Consider the following 16,351-nt stretch of genomic DNA (forward strand, 5'->3'; position numbering starts at 1 on the left):
AGCAGCAGGGAGGACTTAGGGAAGATGGACACAATTCAGACCACCTCACTACCACTTAGAGTCCAAATGAGCTTGCCTCCCCTTTTACTTCCTCTGATAGCTTTTATTTGTGCAGCTTTCTGGGGCATCCAGCTTCTGCATCCTCCACAATCCATCTCTTTAATTCCCTCTTTAAAGCAGTAAGCATGAGCCTTAAAAAAAACACCCCAAAACAACCAAAAGGGGGAAAGAAACCCAAAGAAACAGCAGCAGGGAGCTTGTCTCCAGCCTCAGGCAATGCAGCTGCAGGCATGAAGAGCTCCTGGAGGAGAACCACCTGGGGTGCTCATGCTCCACCAACCTGGTTGGGCAAATCCCACAGGGTTTTGGGAGGGGGGGGGGTGGAGGGATTGGAGCAGTTTTGCACAGATGAACTTCAGAGCTTGGTGAATAAAGAGAAGAGAGAGGCTGAGAGAGTTGGGGTTGTTCAGAGAGGAGGAGAGAAGGCTCTGAGGAGACCTTCTTGTGGCCTTCCAGTGTCTGGAAGAGGCTGCAAGAAAGCTGGGGAGGGACTTCTGAGGGTGTCAGGGAGGGATGGGACTGGGGGGGGATGGAGCAAAACTAGAAGTGGGGAGATTGAGATTGGATGTGAGGAAGAAGTTGTTCCTCAGGAGGGTGGTGAGAGCCTGGCACAGGTTGCCCAGGGAGGTGGTGGAAGCCTCCTGCCTGGAGGTGTTTGCAGCAACCAAGAGGAATGGCTCAGCTAGGGCAGGAGGAGGGGAAATAAAGGGACCCAAACCCTCCCTCCCCCTGCCTGGAGTCCCCTGCCTTGGTCTTTAATAGCTCATTATGGTATTATGAGGGAAGGCTCCCAGGATTATGGTGTTTAGCAGTATCATGATGGATGGGAGCCAGCCCTCTGCCAAGCCTTTGGTATTCCTGCTTTCTACTGACCTGGCCTCAGCCCAGGGCTTTGCATCCCTCACTCCACACCAGGAAATCCAGAGGCAGTTAGTAAAGATGCTTAGTGAATTGCACAGACACTCAAATATCACAGAGACACAGAAGGGGGTGGGGTGGAAGGGACTTTAAAGGGCATCCAGTTCCAAACCCCTCTGCCATGGGCAGGGACACCTCCCACCAGCTCAGGCTGCTCAAGGCTTTATCCAGCCTGGCCTTGAACACCTCCTGGGAGGAGACAGTCACAGCCTCCCTGGCCAACCTGTGCCAGTCTCTCCCCACCCTCACTGGAAAGAATTTCTTCCTAATCTCCAGTCTAAACCTCTCCTCTTCCAGCTTCACTCCGTTCCCTCTCATCCTATCACTCCCAGCCCTTGTCAAAAGTCCCTCCCCAGCTCTCTTGTTGTCCCCTTCAGGTCCTGCAAGGCTGCTGTGAGGTTTCTCTGGAGCCTTCTGCAGACTGACCAACCCCACCTCTCCCAGCCTGTCCCCATAAGGGAGGCTCTCCAGCCCTCTGATCATCTTGGTGGCCTCCTCTGGACCCTCTCCAAGAGCTCTATCTCGAACACAGGTAGGAGGGAATTTGAGACCAAGATGTTCCCTGGCTGCTTCCACTCAGCCAAAGAGATCACAAAATCCTTCAGCAGCAAAACAAACAGCTTGGAGCAAACAAGAGGCTTCCTGTGCCAGGATTTTCTGGTCCTGGTCCTTCCCCATGGTCCCCTCCTGCTGCTTCTGCACAGCCCAGAGACCCACTCTGGTCTTACTTGGAGAGTGGCAGCAAAGGACTTTGGTTCTCAGTGTGTTAACACATCCCTTCTTGTCCTGCTGTCTTTAACATCCCTCTTTTAAAGTTGATCCTCTGCAGCAGCCCTTGGAGAGCCCAAATCCTGTTCAGACAAAGCAAACCTTGCTGAGGTTGGATCTCCCTAAGCCAGCGTGGCGGCTGGGGTGCAAGACGCTGGAGAGGAGAGCAAAATGCAGCCTCCTGGTGCTCCTGCAACACAATCCTCTGCTCTGGTACATGGGATTACATGCTGGGATCCCAGAATTGAAGGTTCAGTTAGCAGCCCTATGGAGAGCTGCTTGCCTGACTGCTCCTGTGGGGGTGGCAAAGCCATTGGTGCTCCCCAGCAATGTTCCCTTTAGCTCGGGGCTCCTCAGTGCAGGAAAGATGTGGAGCCTCCTCTTCTGCAGGCTAAGCAACCCCAGCTCCCTCAGCCTCTCCTCCCAGGGCTGTGCTCCAGACCCCTCCCCAGCTTTGTTGCCCTTCTCTGGACACCTTCCAGCAGCTCAACCTCTTTCCTAACCTGAGGAGCCCAGAACAGGACACAAGACTCCAGGTATGGCCTCAGCAGTGCTGAGCACAGGGCACAAGGACTTCCTTGCTCCTGCTGCCCACACTCTTCCTGATGCAGGACTCCACCACTGCCCTGGGGCAGCCAGTTCCAAGCCTTAAGGACTCCACCACTGCCCTGGGGCAGCCAGTTCCAAGCCTTAACAACTATTTCACTCTTTCCTTTCACAGCTACAGCTTCCTCAGAGGCAGAAACAGCTCTCCATCACAGGAAAGGACTTGTGTGGGATATGGGCAGCACAAGCCCAGGAATAAGGAACTTCTGAGCAATTTGCATGGGAGGAAACCCCCCTGAGGTGAAGAAGCTTAATGAGGAGGGACCCAACCCAACTTCCAGGGCTCACCACCCCTTCCAGGATGGGATGCACCTTCCCTGGGAGCTGCACTGCAAAGCCAAAGAGGTTCAGTGCTGCACTTGTGCTTCCCTTTGGCCTCCTTGGCAGCCAGCAGGACATCTTTCAGGTTTGCAGGAGGCTGGGAGGTGCCTGCAGGCCCCAGCCGCTCGCCTGCGCCGTGTTTGCACACTCTGATGGTCCTCCCCTCTGCTTCAAGCCTCCTCAGGCAGGAGAGCCTCCAGTGAAAGCAGTGGGAGGCTCTTAATTGCCTCAGCTCCAATCAATACAAGGAGGGCTCAGCAGTGCCAGCTGCCACAGCACAAGCTGCCTCCCCAGCAGCAGCCTTGCCAGGCTCTCCTGCCGCTGCCACTGCACAAAGGCAGCTTCAGAGCAAGTGGAGGCAGAGGCAGGAGGAGCCAGAGCTGCTTCATGGAACCAAGAAGGGTGGAAAAAGACCTCAACGATCACCAAGTCCAATCTGTCACCCAAGACCTCCTGACTACTAAACCATGGCTCTAAGTGCCACAGCCAAGCCTTTTCTGAGCACCTCCAGGGGCAGGGACTCCACCACCTCCCTGGGCAGCACATCCCAATGGCCAACAAGTCTCTCTGGGAAGAACTTTCTCCTCACCTCCAGCCTAAACCTCCCCTGGCACAGCTTGAGACTGTGTCCTCTTGTTCTGGGGCTGGGTGCCTGCCTGGGAGAAGAGACCAACCCCCACCTGGCTCCAAGCTCCCTGCAGGGAGTTGGAGAGAGCAAGGTCTCCCCTGAGCCTCCTCTTCTGCAGGCTAAGCAACCCCAGCTCCCTCAGCCTCTCCTCCCAGGGCTGTGCTCCAGACCCCTCCCCAGCTCTGTTGCCCTTCTCTGGACACCTTCCAGCAGCTCAACCTCTTTCCTAACCTGAGGAGCCCAGAACTGGACACAGGACTCCAGGTGTGGCCTCAGCAGTGCTGAGCACAGGGCACAAGGACTTCCCTGCTCCTGCTGGCCACACTCTTCCTGCTGCAGGCCAGGATGCCCTTGGCCTTCTTGGCCCCCTGGCCACACTGCTGGCTCCTGTTCAGCTGCTGTCCACCACTACCCCTAAGTCCCTTTCTGCCTGGCTGCTCTCAGCCACTCTGCCCCCAGCCTGTAGCACTGCCTGGGGTTGCTGTGGCCAAAGTGCAGCCCCTGGCACTTGGATGTGTTCAATGCCATCCTGTTGCACTCTGCCCATCTGTCCAGCAGATTTTTCCAGGATGAGTTCACCTGACCCTGCAGACCTCTCTCAAGGACCTTGCTCCAACCCTGAGCAAAGCTTTAGGTGGCACCAGAAAGGACATCAGCCACCAGCATTGGCTCTTCTGCAGCAGCTGAGGGTGGTGAGAGTGTGGTGAGAGGACAAGGGGCAGTGGTGTGAAACTGCAGCAGGGTAGATGCAGCTTGGACATTAAGAAGTTCTTTACTATGAGGGTGGTGAGACACTGGAACAGGTTTGCCCAGAGAAGCTGTGGATGCCTCATCCCTGGAACTAAGTGCCAGGCTGGATGCCCCCTCTCTGGAGGTGTTCAGTGCCAGGCTGGATGAGGCCTTGAGCAACCTGATCCAGTGGGAGGTGTCCTTGCCCACAGCAAGGGGGTTGGAACTAGATGACCTTTAAGGACCCTTCCAGCTGAAGCTGTTCTCTCATTCTACAGGCTGGAGAGAGTTGACACTGATCTCTCTATGTGCCCAGTTCTTCTCAGGTGCCTTCAACCCAAGAAAGCTCTCTGAGCTCTGGTGCTGAGTGGGATGCAGAGGATACAGGTCAACCCTGCCCTTAAATGAACTGCTGCCACTGACAAACAGAACCTGAAAGGACCAACCCTAAGTATGTCAACTTGATGTCATCTGCAAAGCTGCTAACCCCCACTAGGCAGGAGGCACAACAGCTGGAGACTTGAGAGCACTGGGAGGGACCTGAGCAATGCTGATCCATAACTAAAGGCTGAGGAGCAAGAGGATGAGGCCAGACTCTTGTCATAGGTGCCCAGGGACAGGCCAAGGGGCAGTGAGCACAAACTGGAACCCAGGAGCTTCCATCTGAAGAGGAAGAGAAAACTCTTTGGTGTGAGGGTGCTGGTGGTCTGGAGCAGGCTGCCCAGAGAGGTTGTGGAGTCTCCTTGCCTGGAGAGCTTCCAACCCCCCCTGGCCATGGTGATTTTGGGCTACTTGCTGTGGGTGCCCATGCTTTAGCCAGGGGGGGTTGGACTGGATGAGCTCCAGAGGTGCCTTCTAACCCCTACCATGCTGGGGTTCTGGGAGATGCTGGGGAAAATTGAGCTCCAAGCTCTTCTGGAGAGCTTGGAAGTAAGGTTGGAAAAGACCACTGAGACCATCAAGTCCAACCATCAACCCAACACCACCATGGCCACTAAACCATGTCCCAAAGTGCCCTGGCTACAGGTTTCTTGAGCACCTCCAGGGCTGGGGACTCCACCACCTCCCTGGGCAGCCTGTGTCAGTGCCTGACCACTCTGGCAGTAATTGTTCCTAATACCCAACCTAACCCTTCCCTGCTGCAGCTCCAGGTCAAGCTTGTGACAGACCAACACACAGAGAGATGAAAGAGAGCAGGTTTATGTGGGAGGATGACTTCCCTGGATCCTGCCTGCCCCATGCCAAATCCTTCCCATCAGTGCAAGCCACAAAGCAAACCACAAGCCTCGGAGAGCCCCGAGGAGGAAGCTGCTCGCTGGCAGCTAAGGACAGCAGGGGCTCCTCACTCCTTGAGCAGCACAAGTCCCTGGATGACCCCAGGAGTGCTTCCAAGCAAGTGCCTGACTCTGAGTAGTGCTGCTGCAAGATAACCATGAAACTTGGCACGCCAGGACTCTGCCTGAGGCCTCAGATCTGAGGTGTCCCTGGAGCCTTCTCTTCTCCGGGCTGAACAACCCCAACACTCTCAGCCTGCCCCTGCAGGAATAGAACAGAATTAACCAGGTTGGGAAAGACCTCAGAGATCAGCAAGTCCAACCCAACACCATCTAATCAACTCAACCATGGCACCGAGTGCCTCAGCCAGGCTCTCCTTAAACACCTCCAGGGATGGGGACTCCACCACCTCCCTGGGCAGCACATTCCCATGGCCAATCTCTCTTGCTGGGAAGAATTTCTCCCACACCTCCAGCCTAAATCTCCCCTGGCACAACTTGAGACTGTGTCCTCTTGTTCTGGGGCTGGGTGCCTGCCTGGGAGAAGAGACCAACCCCCACCTGGCTACAGCCTCCCTTCAGGTAGGTGCAGAGAGCAAGAAGGTCTCCCCTGAGCCTCCTCTTCTGCAGGCTAAGCAACCCCAGCTCCCTCAGCCTCTCCTCCCAGGGCTGTGCTCCAGACCCTTCCCCAGCTTTGTTGCCCTTCTCTGCTGAGGTTCCAGCATCTCAACATCTGCTGCAGGACATTTTTCCTCTCTCTTTGCAATGGAAACAAAATTGAGCTTTTGGCTGATTCTGCAGCCCAGCTGATGACTCTGACCTGGCACTTGGGGGCATGGTGGTGTTGGAAGTGATGATCTTAGAGGTCTTTTCCAATCTTAATGACTCTCTGCTGGGGGGGAAGGGGAGATGATCTAGACACCAACCTGCTGTAGTGTGAGGGGTCCCTGCCCATGGTAGGGGGCTTGGAACTGGCTGATCCTTGAGGTCCCTTCCAACCCTGACAATTCTATCATTCTATGCCCCCAAATCTCTGTCTTCACCCACTCTGACAGTGGAGAAGTCACCACCTCCCTTCACTGACCTTTTATTTCTTCTGTGGATGGAGGCTTTCTCCTTTGATATCCCCTGCAATCTGTCTCAGTTGCTGATTCTCTGCCCTCCACTCTCCTGTAATCTCCCCAGTTTGCATCTAGAGGCTTCCTCAAGTGCTTCCCTGCTCTTCAGCCCTTGAAGAAGCTGCTTCTGGCTTCTTCCAGAAGAATAGCCCCATGCTGAGTACTTCAGCTGCAGGGCATCATTAGCAGCTGAGCACATGAGTTCATTTAAAACCAGCTTTGCTGCATAATTGCACTTGGCTGGAAGCAAAACATAGCCAAGAGCACCCTGCAGCCCCACCAGGGGAGGTGACACCCTGTGCCCTGCTCTCATACCACTTCCCATCGAGGTAACCTCTTGCTTTTAACCATCTCCAAGTCCCTTGGAGCTACTGAAGTGGCTTGGGTCTGGTTCCAGGGCAGGATGATGGAGTGACTGTAGCAGGGCTGGGTTGTGTGGGGGGTGGTTGGTGTTGGCCATTCCCATGGTGCCACAGGGCTGGAGGCACCACTGCCCCCAAAAGCTGGCAGACCATGCAGAGCTGCAGCCTGGCCTGTGTCAGGAGCAGTGTGGCCAGCAGGAGCAGGGAGGTCATTCTGCCCCTGTACACTGCACTGGTTAGGCCACACCTGGAGTCCTGTGTCCAGTTCTGGGCTCCTCAGGTTTGGAAAGATGTTGAGCTGCTGGAAGGTGTCCAGAGAAGGGCAACAAAGCTTTTTGATGACCTCCAAGGTATTTTCCAACCTGGTCTGGTCTATTCTATTCTTCCACTGCCTGTGTAGTGCTGTGTGGCTTCACACCTCAGCCACTTATGGAGACCACTCCTGGAGAGCTGCACAGACTGTGGAGGAAAGGCTGCCCCTCCAGACACTGCTGGCTGAGAGTTTGGATGGTGCTTTCTCTACCTAAGCAGGATGCAAAGCCCTCATCCAGGTGGCAACTCAGATGCTGTTGGGTGACAGGTTGGACTTGATGCTCTCCAAGGTCTTTTCCAACCTGGTTAATTCTATTCTCTTCTTTTCTCCTGCTGCTCCTCATGCACCGAGGGAAAGCAGCTTCCTCGCTTGCTGCTCTGGCCAGACCTTGCTCCTCTCTACCATCCCAGCCCATCAATAGTCTTTAAATATTGAGCAGGGCTCCTGCTGTGATCACTGCTGCTGCTCTCAAGCCATGTGCTGCTGTTGGGGATGGCCAAGGCCATCAGACAGAGGAGGTGGCAGCTGCCAGCTTGGGCGCAGTTGCTTAAGTGCAGGCAGCAGCCCCCAGGAAGCAAACCCACAGCCAGCCCAAGTGCTTAATTATTAATACTATTTAGATAGCAACCATCAGGGAGCAAAGAGCTTTGCAGAAGTGCAAGAGAAAGCCTTGGGCCCACCACTGTGCACCGTGGCCAGGCCAGGATTTGAGCAGCTCCCACGCTGGAGGGTGGTTTGATGTCGATGTCCAACAGCTGCTCCAGGCTGGGATCAAGGGATTTGGGGTTTAGCATCAAAAAGTGACTAGAAACATCTCTTGCTTTGCTGGTTTAGCTTGCAGGAGGCCAAAGTGGCTTGCAGGAAAACCTTGGGTGACATGAAGCATGCTGATGGGGCAAGTTTGCATTAGGATCATAGAATCCCAGACTGGTTTGGGTGGGAAGGGACCTTGAAAGGTCGTTGGGTCCAACATCTCCAGCTAGAGCAGGTTGCTCAGAGCCCCAGACAACCCAACCTGGAATGGTTGCAGGGATGGGGCAGCTACCATCTCTCTGGGCAGCCCATTCCTGTGGTTGCATCATTTCAGTGCAAGCTGAGCTGCAGAAGTGCTGCAAAGTGTGAGCCAAGAGCCACCAGCCAGCCCAGCAGCAGGCACCACCACTACAGAGCAGCAAACACAGGCATGGGGACTGCAAACTGGGTCTGTGCCCTGGTTCCTTCCCTACAGCCACACAGGACACTTGAAGGAATTGAGCAATACTCAACCCAAAGTGCAAGCAAGCCTGGCTGTGGCTCTTGCTTTGTCTTTAGATGCTGCAGCACATGGTTGGGTGCTGTTTGGAGCATCACTGGATGGATGCAGTCATTACTGCAACCACCAGCTAAGGCTGGAGGCTTCTCCACCCAGCTTTGCTGGCAGCTCTTCGAGTCACCCAGGGGACACCATCTCCTTCCCACTGCTGTGCCCTTCCTTCCCCTAGTTTCAGACTCTCTATTTTCTCTTTGCTCCTGGAGGACACCTTTGTTGCCTGCACAGAAACAGGTGATTTAGCAGCTTGTCATGTTCAGGGGCTGGAGGATCTGAAAGCAACCTCTTGAATAAATCTGCTCCTGGAGTCTGAGCACATCCAGCTGAGCCAGAAGATGACAGGGCAGGGCAAAAAACTCACTTCAACAGCAGCAAAACTCCATATGTCCACAGACTGAGTTTGCACCATCATGCTGGCAGCCCTGAACTTGCCCTCCCAACCCTCCACAGCCAGAGGCTGATCCCCAAGGATGCTCAAACCCAGGCGAGCACACGGTGCGGACCGGCTCGCGTCTCCCACCCGAGGCTGCCCAGCGCTCACTAACAGCCAATTAGTCAGGCAGCTCTAATGACATCTCAATTCCTGGCACAAATGAGATGTTGCCTGCATGGCCACACTGCTCTCAGCTTGCTAATCCATCACCATCCTTGGATTTACCAGCACCTGCCTCCAGCCCAGGACCGACCACCTTGGGTGTCACTTCGATTTTTGCAGGAGAGTAATTCACAGCATTGTCAGGGCAGGAAGGGAGCTCAAGGCTCAGCCAGCTCCAACCCCCCTGCCATGGGCAGGGACACCTCACACTACAGCAGGTTGCTCACAGCCACCTCCAGCCTGGCTGCAAACACCTCCAGGCAGGAGGCTTCCACCACCTCCCTGGGCAACCTGTGCCAGGCTCTCACCACCCTCCTGGAGAGCAACTTCTTCCTCACATCCACTTGCTGGCTAGGAGGTCCTGCCCCAGCCCTGTTTCAGCTGCTAGTGCAGGTGGCAGAGCCAACACACTGCTGCATGGCCAGCTGATGGAACTGGGCAAAGAAAAGCCCTGGCACAGGGTTGGGTCTGACACAGAACAGCAAAACCCAAGGGGAACAGAAACCGAACTGCAATTCAGTGAGCACCCAGCAAGCAAATCCACCAGGCTGTCCCAGGCACCAGGCTCCACAGCCTAACCAACTCCAAAACCCCCTCCAAGTCCCAACTTACCCCTCACTCCTCTCCACATTCTGCTTGGCTCTGTCCCAAGCACAGAGCTCCCAAGCACAGAGCATCCCCAGATGTCAGAGGCTCTCCATGCCTCACCCCAACAAACAATAAACCACAGCGGCCACGCACCTGGGAGAAACGGAGGGAAGTTTCCTCCAACCTTAATGATTCTGTGAAGACCCTGCCCCCCAAAAAAACCACCACAATTCCTTCACCTTTGGTACCCAAGGCAGGCAGCACTGTCTTGCACTGATTTAAGGATGCTGGGCTGGAAGCCCATCAGCAAAACGAGGCAGTAATCAAGAGCCCGCGAGGTGCGACAGCGAGGTGCGACAGCAAACTGCGACGAGCAAACTCTTCAGCCAGATCCTCCTCCCCAGATTCCCACCTCCCCCCCCACCCCCAGCATCCTTCTTCCATCTCAGCCATCCCCAAGCCTCCAGGCATCTCTCCTTCCCTTGCACATCCCCAGACACACGGACTCCATCCCAAAAGGACGATGAAAGGGCGAAGGGAACAAAAGAGCAAACCTCGCTGCTGCGCCATGGCTGAGGGACGGACAATGGGGCCCAGCTGCTCCTCTGGAAGCACCCAGCTACAATGAGACCTGGCTCCAGCACACACACACACACAAGAAAAGGGTCCTGGGTCCCCTGGGGAGCAGGAGGTTGTCACTGGAATATGCATCTCATTGGTTACCTGTCAGCTTTGCTGGGCGGTTATGAAGTGGAGCTGCTGCCGGAGGCTATAATGGGATGTCAGAAGGAGACCGGCGGCCCTTTGACAGAGCAGCTTTGATTAGGTGATGGGAGCTGGCAGCATCCCCTGGCTAGGAAGCAAAACACAAGCTCCAAAGCTGGAAAAATAAAGAGGTTGCCCAGGAATGGGGGCACTGAGTTGGTCTTTTATCCTTTGGGTTTGTTTTGTTGGGGTTTGGGGGGCTGGCCTGATTTGTTGCTTACTCATTTCAGGCTGGGAAGGGGAGGAAAGAGAAATGAATGACAACTTGCCTACCTTTACAGAGTTGTTTGGGTTGGAAAAGCCCTCTGAGATCAGTTGCAACCACTGCCCTAACCCCACCATGGCCACTAAACCATGGCCCCAAGTGCCATGGCCACAGGTTTCTTGAGCACCTCCAGGGCTGGGGACTCCACCACCTCCCCGGGCAGCCTGTGCCAGTGCCTGAGCACTTCTTCAGTGAAGAAATTCTTCCTGAGCTCCAACCTAAACCTTCCCTGGCACAACTTCAGGCCATTTCCTCTCATTCTATGGTTTGATCCTGGAGAGAAAAGACCAAGCCCCACCTAGCTCCAACCTCCTTTCAGGAGTTGTAGAGAGCCAGAAAGTCTTCCCCACCTCAGCCTCCTTTTCTCCAGGCTCAACACCCTCAGCTGCTCCTCCCCAGCCGTGTTCTCCAGACCCTTCCCCAGCTTCATTGCCCCTCTCTGGACCTGCTCCAGCAACTCAACATCTTTCTTGTAGTGAGGAAGAAGTTCTTCCCCATGACAGTGGTGAAGCCCTGGGATGGGTTGTCCAGGGAGGTGGTTGGGGCCCCATCCCTGGAGGTGTTTAATCCCAGGCTGGATGAGGCTCTGGCCAGGCTGATCTAGTGTGGGGTGTCCCTGCCCATGGCAGGGGGGTTGGAACTGGCTGATCCTTGTGGTCCCTTCTAACCCTGACTGATTCTATGATAGGCCCAAAACTGGACCCAGCAGCACCATGCCCTGGTTTCCCCAGCACAGATGTGCAGGCTGCTGTGGGGCTGTGGTAGAGCTCCCTGTGGGCTAACAAAAACATGTGCCAGCAAGATGGAGCCCAGAGCCCCCTGGGCTTCAGGAATGCCAACTGGAAGCAATAAAACCTGACTAATAAAGCACAGGCTGGGGGAGCTGTGAAGGAGGCTGCTGCTGGCAAGGATCCATCCTGCTCCCTACCCTCTTGCAGATCATCTGCTCCTGTGCCCAGGCTGCCCTTGAGAACCAGGCGGTTTGGTGGAGCAGCTCCATCAGAGCTGGGACTGACTGGAGTCACCTCCAGCACGTTGCACAGCCCAGGCAGATGTCCTTCCACAGAACCACAGAATCAACCAGGTTGGAAAAGACCTCACAGATCATCAATCTATTACCTAACACCTCCTGAATACTAAACCATGGCTCCAAGTGCCACATCCAATCCCTTTTTGAACACCTCCAGGGATGGGGACTCCACCACCTCCCTGGGCAGCACATTCCCATGGCCAATCTCTCTTGCTGGGAAGAATTTCTCCCTCACCTTCAGCCTGAACCTCCCCTGGCACAGCTTGAGACTGTGTCCTCTTGTTCTGGTGCTGGGTGCCTGCCTGGGAGAAGAGACCAACCCCCACCTGGCTCCAAGCTCCCTGCAGGGAGTTGGAGAGAGCAAGAAGGTCTCCCCTGAGCCTCCTCTTCTGCAGGCTAAGCAACCCCAGCTCCCTCAGCCTCTCCTCCCAGGGCTGTGCTCCAGACCCCTCCCCAGCTCTGTTGCCCTTCTCTGGACACCTTCCAGCAGCTCAACCTCTTTCCTAACCTGAGGAGCCCAGAACAGGACACAGGACTCAAGGTGTGGCCTAAGCAGTGCTGAGCACAGGGCACAAGGACTTCCCTGCTCCTGCTGGCCACACTCTTCCTGCTGCAGGCCAAGATGCCCTTGGCCTTCCTGGCCACCTGGGCACACTGCTGGCTCCTGCTCCTTGCTCAGCTCCTCAGCAGTACAGCCTCACATTTGCATGGCCAGTGCTGAGCCATCACAGCACCGCTGCAGCTCTCATCATTAGGAGGCTGTGCTCGTCTGCTGGACAGGGCTCCTGACGAGCAGTGCTTAGCAAGGCACACTGCAGGGAGAGCAAAGGGTTTGAGCTGAGAGGACATTAATGCAGGGCCCACGTTTGGCTGCATTAAACATTCCTCTGGGGCTGCCTCCGTGCCCCGGGTTCGCAAGCAGGCGCGAGCGACAGCGGCGTGCGGGGTAATGAAGATGCCAACCCAGGCCCCAGCAAGAAACAAATCCAGTTCAATCAACCCCTCTGGGAAGGATGAGTGCTGAGACAACAAACAAGACACAGGAGGCAAGAGGGGGAACCCACTGGCTGTGTTACTGACTTCCCAGCCCAGGGTCGCCTGGTGCTGTTTCACAGAGCGGCAGGGGTTGGAAGGGACCTCTGGAGATCAGAGTCCAAGCCCCCTGCTGAGGCAGGTTCCCCTAGATCAGGATGCACAGGAAGGCATTCAGGCAGGTTTGGAAAGTCTCCAGAGAAGAAGACTCCAAACTTCTCTGGGCAGCCTGCTCCAGTGCTCCCTACCTGGCTTCAACCTCTTTTCAGGGCATTGCAGAGGAGCCTCTCAGCCTCCTTTCTGCCAGCTGAACCACCCCAGTTCCTCCTCACCAGCCCTGTTCCTCAGACCCTTCACCAACCCTGTTACCCTTTTCTGGACCTGCCCCAGCCCCTCAGTGTCTCCTCACCACCTCTGTTACCCTTTTCTGGACCTGCCCCAGCCCCTCAGTGTCTCCTCACCACCTCTGTTACCCTTTTCTGGACCTGCCCCAGCCTCTCAGTGTCTCCTCACCACCTCTGTTGCCCTTTTCTGGACCTGCCCCAGCCTCTCAGTATCTCCTCACCACCTCTGTTACCCTTTTCTGGACCTGCCCCAGCCCCTCAGTGTCTCCTCACCATCTCTGTTGCCCTACTCTGGACCTGCTCCAGCCCCTCAGTGCCTCCTCACCACCTCTGTTACCCTTTCCTGGACCTGCCCCAGCCCCTCAGTATCCTTCTTGCAGTGAGATACCCAAAACTGAACCCAGTACTCAAGGTGTGGCCTCACCAGTGCCCACTACAGGAGGGACAATCCTTGCCCTGGCCCTGCTGGCCACACTATTGCTGACCTAAGTCAAGATGCTATTTGCCTTCTAGTCCACCTGAGCACACACTAGCCTGCATTTAGCCACCTGTAGACCACCCCCCCCCCCCCCCAAGCTCCTCTTTGCTGAGCAGCTTTCCAGGCACGCTGCCCTACACCTGCAGCACTGCTGGGGGTTGCTGTGGCCAAAGTGCAGAACCCTTGGCCTTACTGAAACTCATACAGTAGGTCTTGGCCCATTGACCCAGCCTGTCTGCATCCCTCTGCAGAACCTCCCTACCCTCAAGCAGATCAACACTGCCACCCAAACTGCTGCCAGCTGCAGGAGCCTTGCTCACCTCACCCAGATTTTTGATCTAGATGTGAACCAGGACTGGCCCCAGCACTGAGCCCTGGGGAGCACCACTTGTTCCATTAAGCACAACCCCTGCCTTCAGCACCTCACCCAGGCCAAAATAGCCCCAGGGGCCATGAGCACTGCAACCACACAGGTATGATGGTCATTAAGGACAGGAAGAGCTCCTTGGCAGGGAGCTCCTCTGAGGTGTACTTGGGTGGAGGGGAGTGATTGTGTGGGGTTTGAGCACATGCTCAATCAACAGGAGGATCTAACAAGAAAGTCTGCAGGGAAGCTTTGGGATATTAAAACACTCAGGAAAGAAAAGAAACATTAAAAGAGCCAACAAAATGCAAAGTGCCATTGTGGCTCCTCTCTGGTGGCCATGCAGAAGCCAAGGCTGCACAGCACCTCAGGAGCCCCTGGGCAACAAGTCCAGGGTCTCACTGCCCTCACTCTGAAGGATTTCCTCCTAATCTCCAGTCTAAATCTGCCCTATTCAAGCCTCAAATGCTCCTGTGCACAAAACCACTGCAGATGTAGGTGAGCAGCAGCCAGGAGATGTGCAAACCTCAGAAGCAGGTTTGGTCCTTTGCAGTGCCATGCAGAAGCCAAGGCTGCACAGCACCTCACGAGCCCCTGCTAGGACTTTCCACCTCTTCAGAGAACCACAGAATGGTTTGGGTTGGAAAAGGACCTTAAAGGGACCTTTAGATAACACCTCCCACCAGCCCAGGTTGCTCAAGGCCTCATCTAACCTGGTCTTGAACAGCTCTAAGGAGGGGGCATCCACAGCCTCCCTGAGCAACAAGGCCAGGGTCTCACTGCCCTCACTCTGAAGGATATCCTCCTAATCTCCAGTCTAAATCTGCCCTATTCAAGCCTCAAATGCTCCTGTGCACAAAACCACTGCAGATGCTGGTGAGCAGCAGCCAGGAGATGTGCAAAGCTCAGCAGCAAGCTGGCTCCAGCAGGTTTGGTCCTTTGCAGTGCCACGCAGAAGCCAAGGCTGCACAGCACCTCAGGAGCCCCTGGGCAACAAGTCCAGGGTCTCACTGCCCTCATTCTGAAGGATTTCTTCCTAATCTCCAGTCTAAATCTGCCCTATTCAAGCCTCAAATGCTCCTGTGCACAAAACCACTGCAGATGCTGGTGAGCAGCAGCCAGGAGATGTGCAAAGCTCAGCAGCAAGCTGGCTCCAGCAGGTTTGGAACTCCGCAGCGCAGCAATGCCCTCTTCCAACAAGCTCAAACAACTGCTCCTTGGTTTTAGGGGGCTGAGCCACCAACACATCTGGCCAAAACCTGAGGCTTCCAAGCCCACTGCAAGGAGCCATCCTAGTGCTGCACCACTGCTTTGTGCTGATTTCCATGGCATCAATATTTACACAACCACTGCTCCCATCCCTTCGCCCACCGCTGCTATTGCATTTCAAAGGCTCCAGATTTAAAGAGCACAGCACCCTGCTGGGCAAAGCAGCTTGAAATTTTAACCACCCCTGCTCCCCCTGCCACGTTGCACACGCATCCTGAGCCATCTGAGACGCCCCCCCAAGACTCCCAAGTTCTCTCCAGAGCCTGCAGCTGCTGGTCCCTGCTCCCCAGCTCCCCAGCCTGAGTTTGCTGTTTCCCATCCCACACAGCTCCGGTGCCAGCAGCATCTGCCCACCCTGGCCAGGGAGGGAAGGGAGGAACAGGACTGCTGTGCAAAACACAGGTGTTGGAAGGGCATTGGATTTCCCAGCTGCTGGGCAAAGCCAGAAGGAAAATCATTGGCAGAAATGAGAAGCATCAGTGCCCTGCCTCCTAGAGCACAGGGCAGGGGAGCTGAGGGACCTGGGAGCCTTCAGCCTGCAGAAAAAAGAGGTTCAGGGGAGACCTCCTGGCTCCCTACAACTCCCTGGAAGGAGGCTGGAGAACGATGGGGGTTGGCCTCTTCTCCCAAGGACCAAGTGATAGGACAAGAGGTAATGGCCTCAAGCTGCACAAGGGAAGGTTTAGGTTGGACACAAAGAACAATTTCTTCCTCATAAAGGGCTGTCAAGGCCTGGAATGGGTTGCCCAGGGCAGTGGTGGCATCCCCATCCCTGAAGGGGTTTCAAAGCCATGGAGATGTGGTGCTGAGGGCCAGCAGTGTGCTCAGGTGGCCAAGAAGGCCAAGGGCATCCTGGCCTGCATCAGGAAGAGTGTGGCCAGCAGGAGCAGGGAGGTCATTGTGCCCTGTGCTCAGCACTGGTTAGACCCAGCTCCCTCAGCCTCTCCTCACAGGGCTGTGCTCCAGACCCCTCCCCAGCCTCATTGCCCTTCTCTGGACACCTTCAAGTGTCTCAGTGTCCTTCTGGAATTGAGGAGCCCAGAACTGGACACAGGACTCCAGGTGTGGCCTAAGCAGTGCTGAGCACAGGGCACAAGGACTTCCCTGCTCCTGCTGGCCACACTCTTCCTGCTGCAGGCCAGGATGCCCTTGGCCTTCTTGGCAACACTACTGGCTCATGTTCTGCCTACTATCAACCAGCACCCCCAGGTCCCT

The 16,351-nt window shown here is 55.6% G+C and overlaps 1 protein-coding gene across 3 annotated transcripts in view; it reads right to left on the minus strand.

Moving 5' to 3' along the window:
- The window catches only part of KAZN (kazrin, periplakin interacting protein), a 278,161-nt gene that overhangs the window by 55,957 nt on the left and 205,853 nt on the right, over positions 1–16,351 (minus strand). Inside the window, exon 1 of one of the 3 annotated variants that reach the window (XM_054175899.1) lies at positions 10,313–10,404. The exons of the other annotated variants lie outside the window; for them this stretch is intronic. The gene's annotated coding sequence lies outside the window, so the exon portion shown is untranslated. Of the gene's footprint in view, positions 1–10,312; positions 10,405–16,351 lie in introns of those variants that run through there. 3 annotated transcript variants of the gene reach the window in all.

The sequence above is a fragment of the Dryobates pubescens genome, chromosome 33 (genome assembly GCF_014839835.1).
Source record: "Dryobates pubescens isolate bDryPub1 chromosome 33, bDryPub1.pri, whole genome shotgun sequence".
Taxonomy (NCBI): Eukaryota; Metazoa; Chordata; class Aves; order Piciformes; family Picidae; genus Dryobates; species Dryobates pubescens.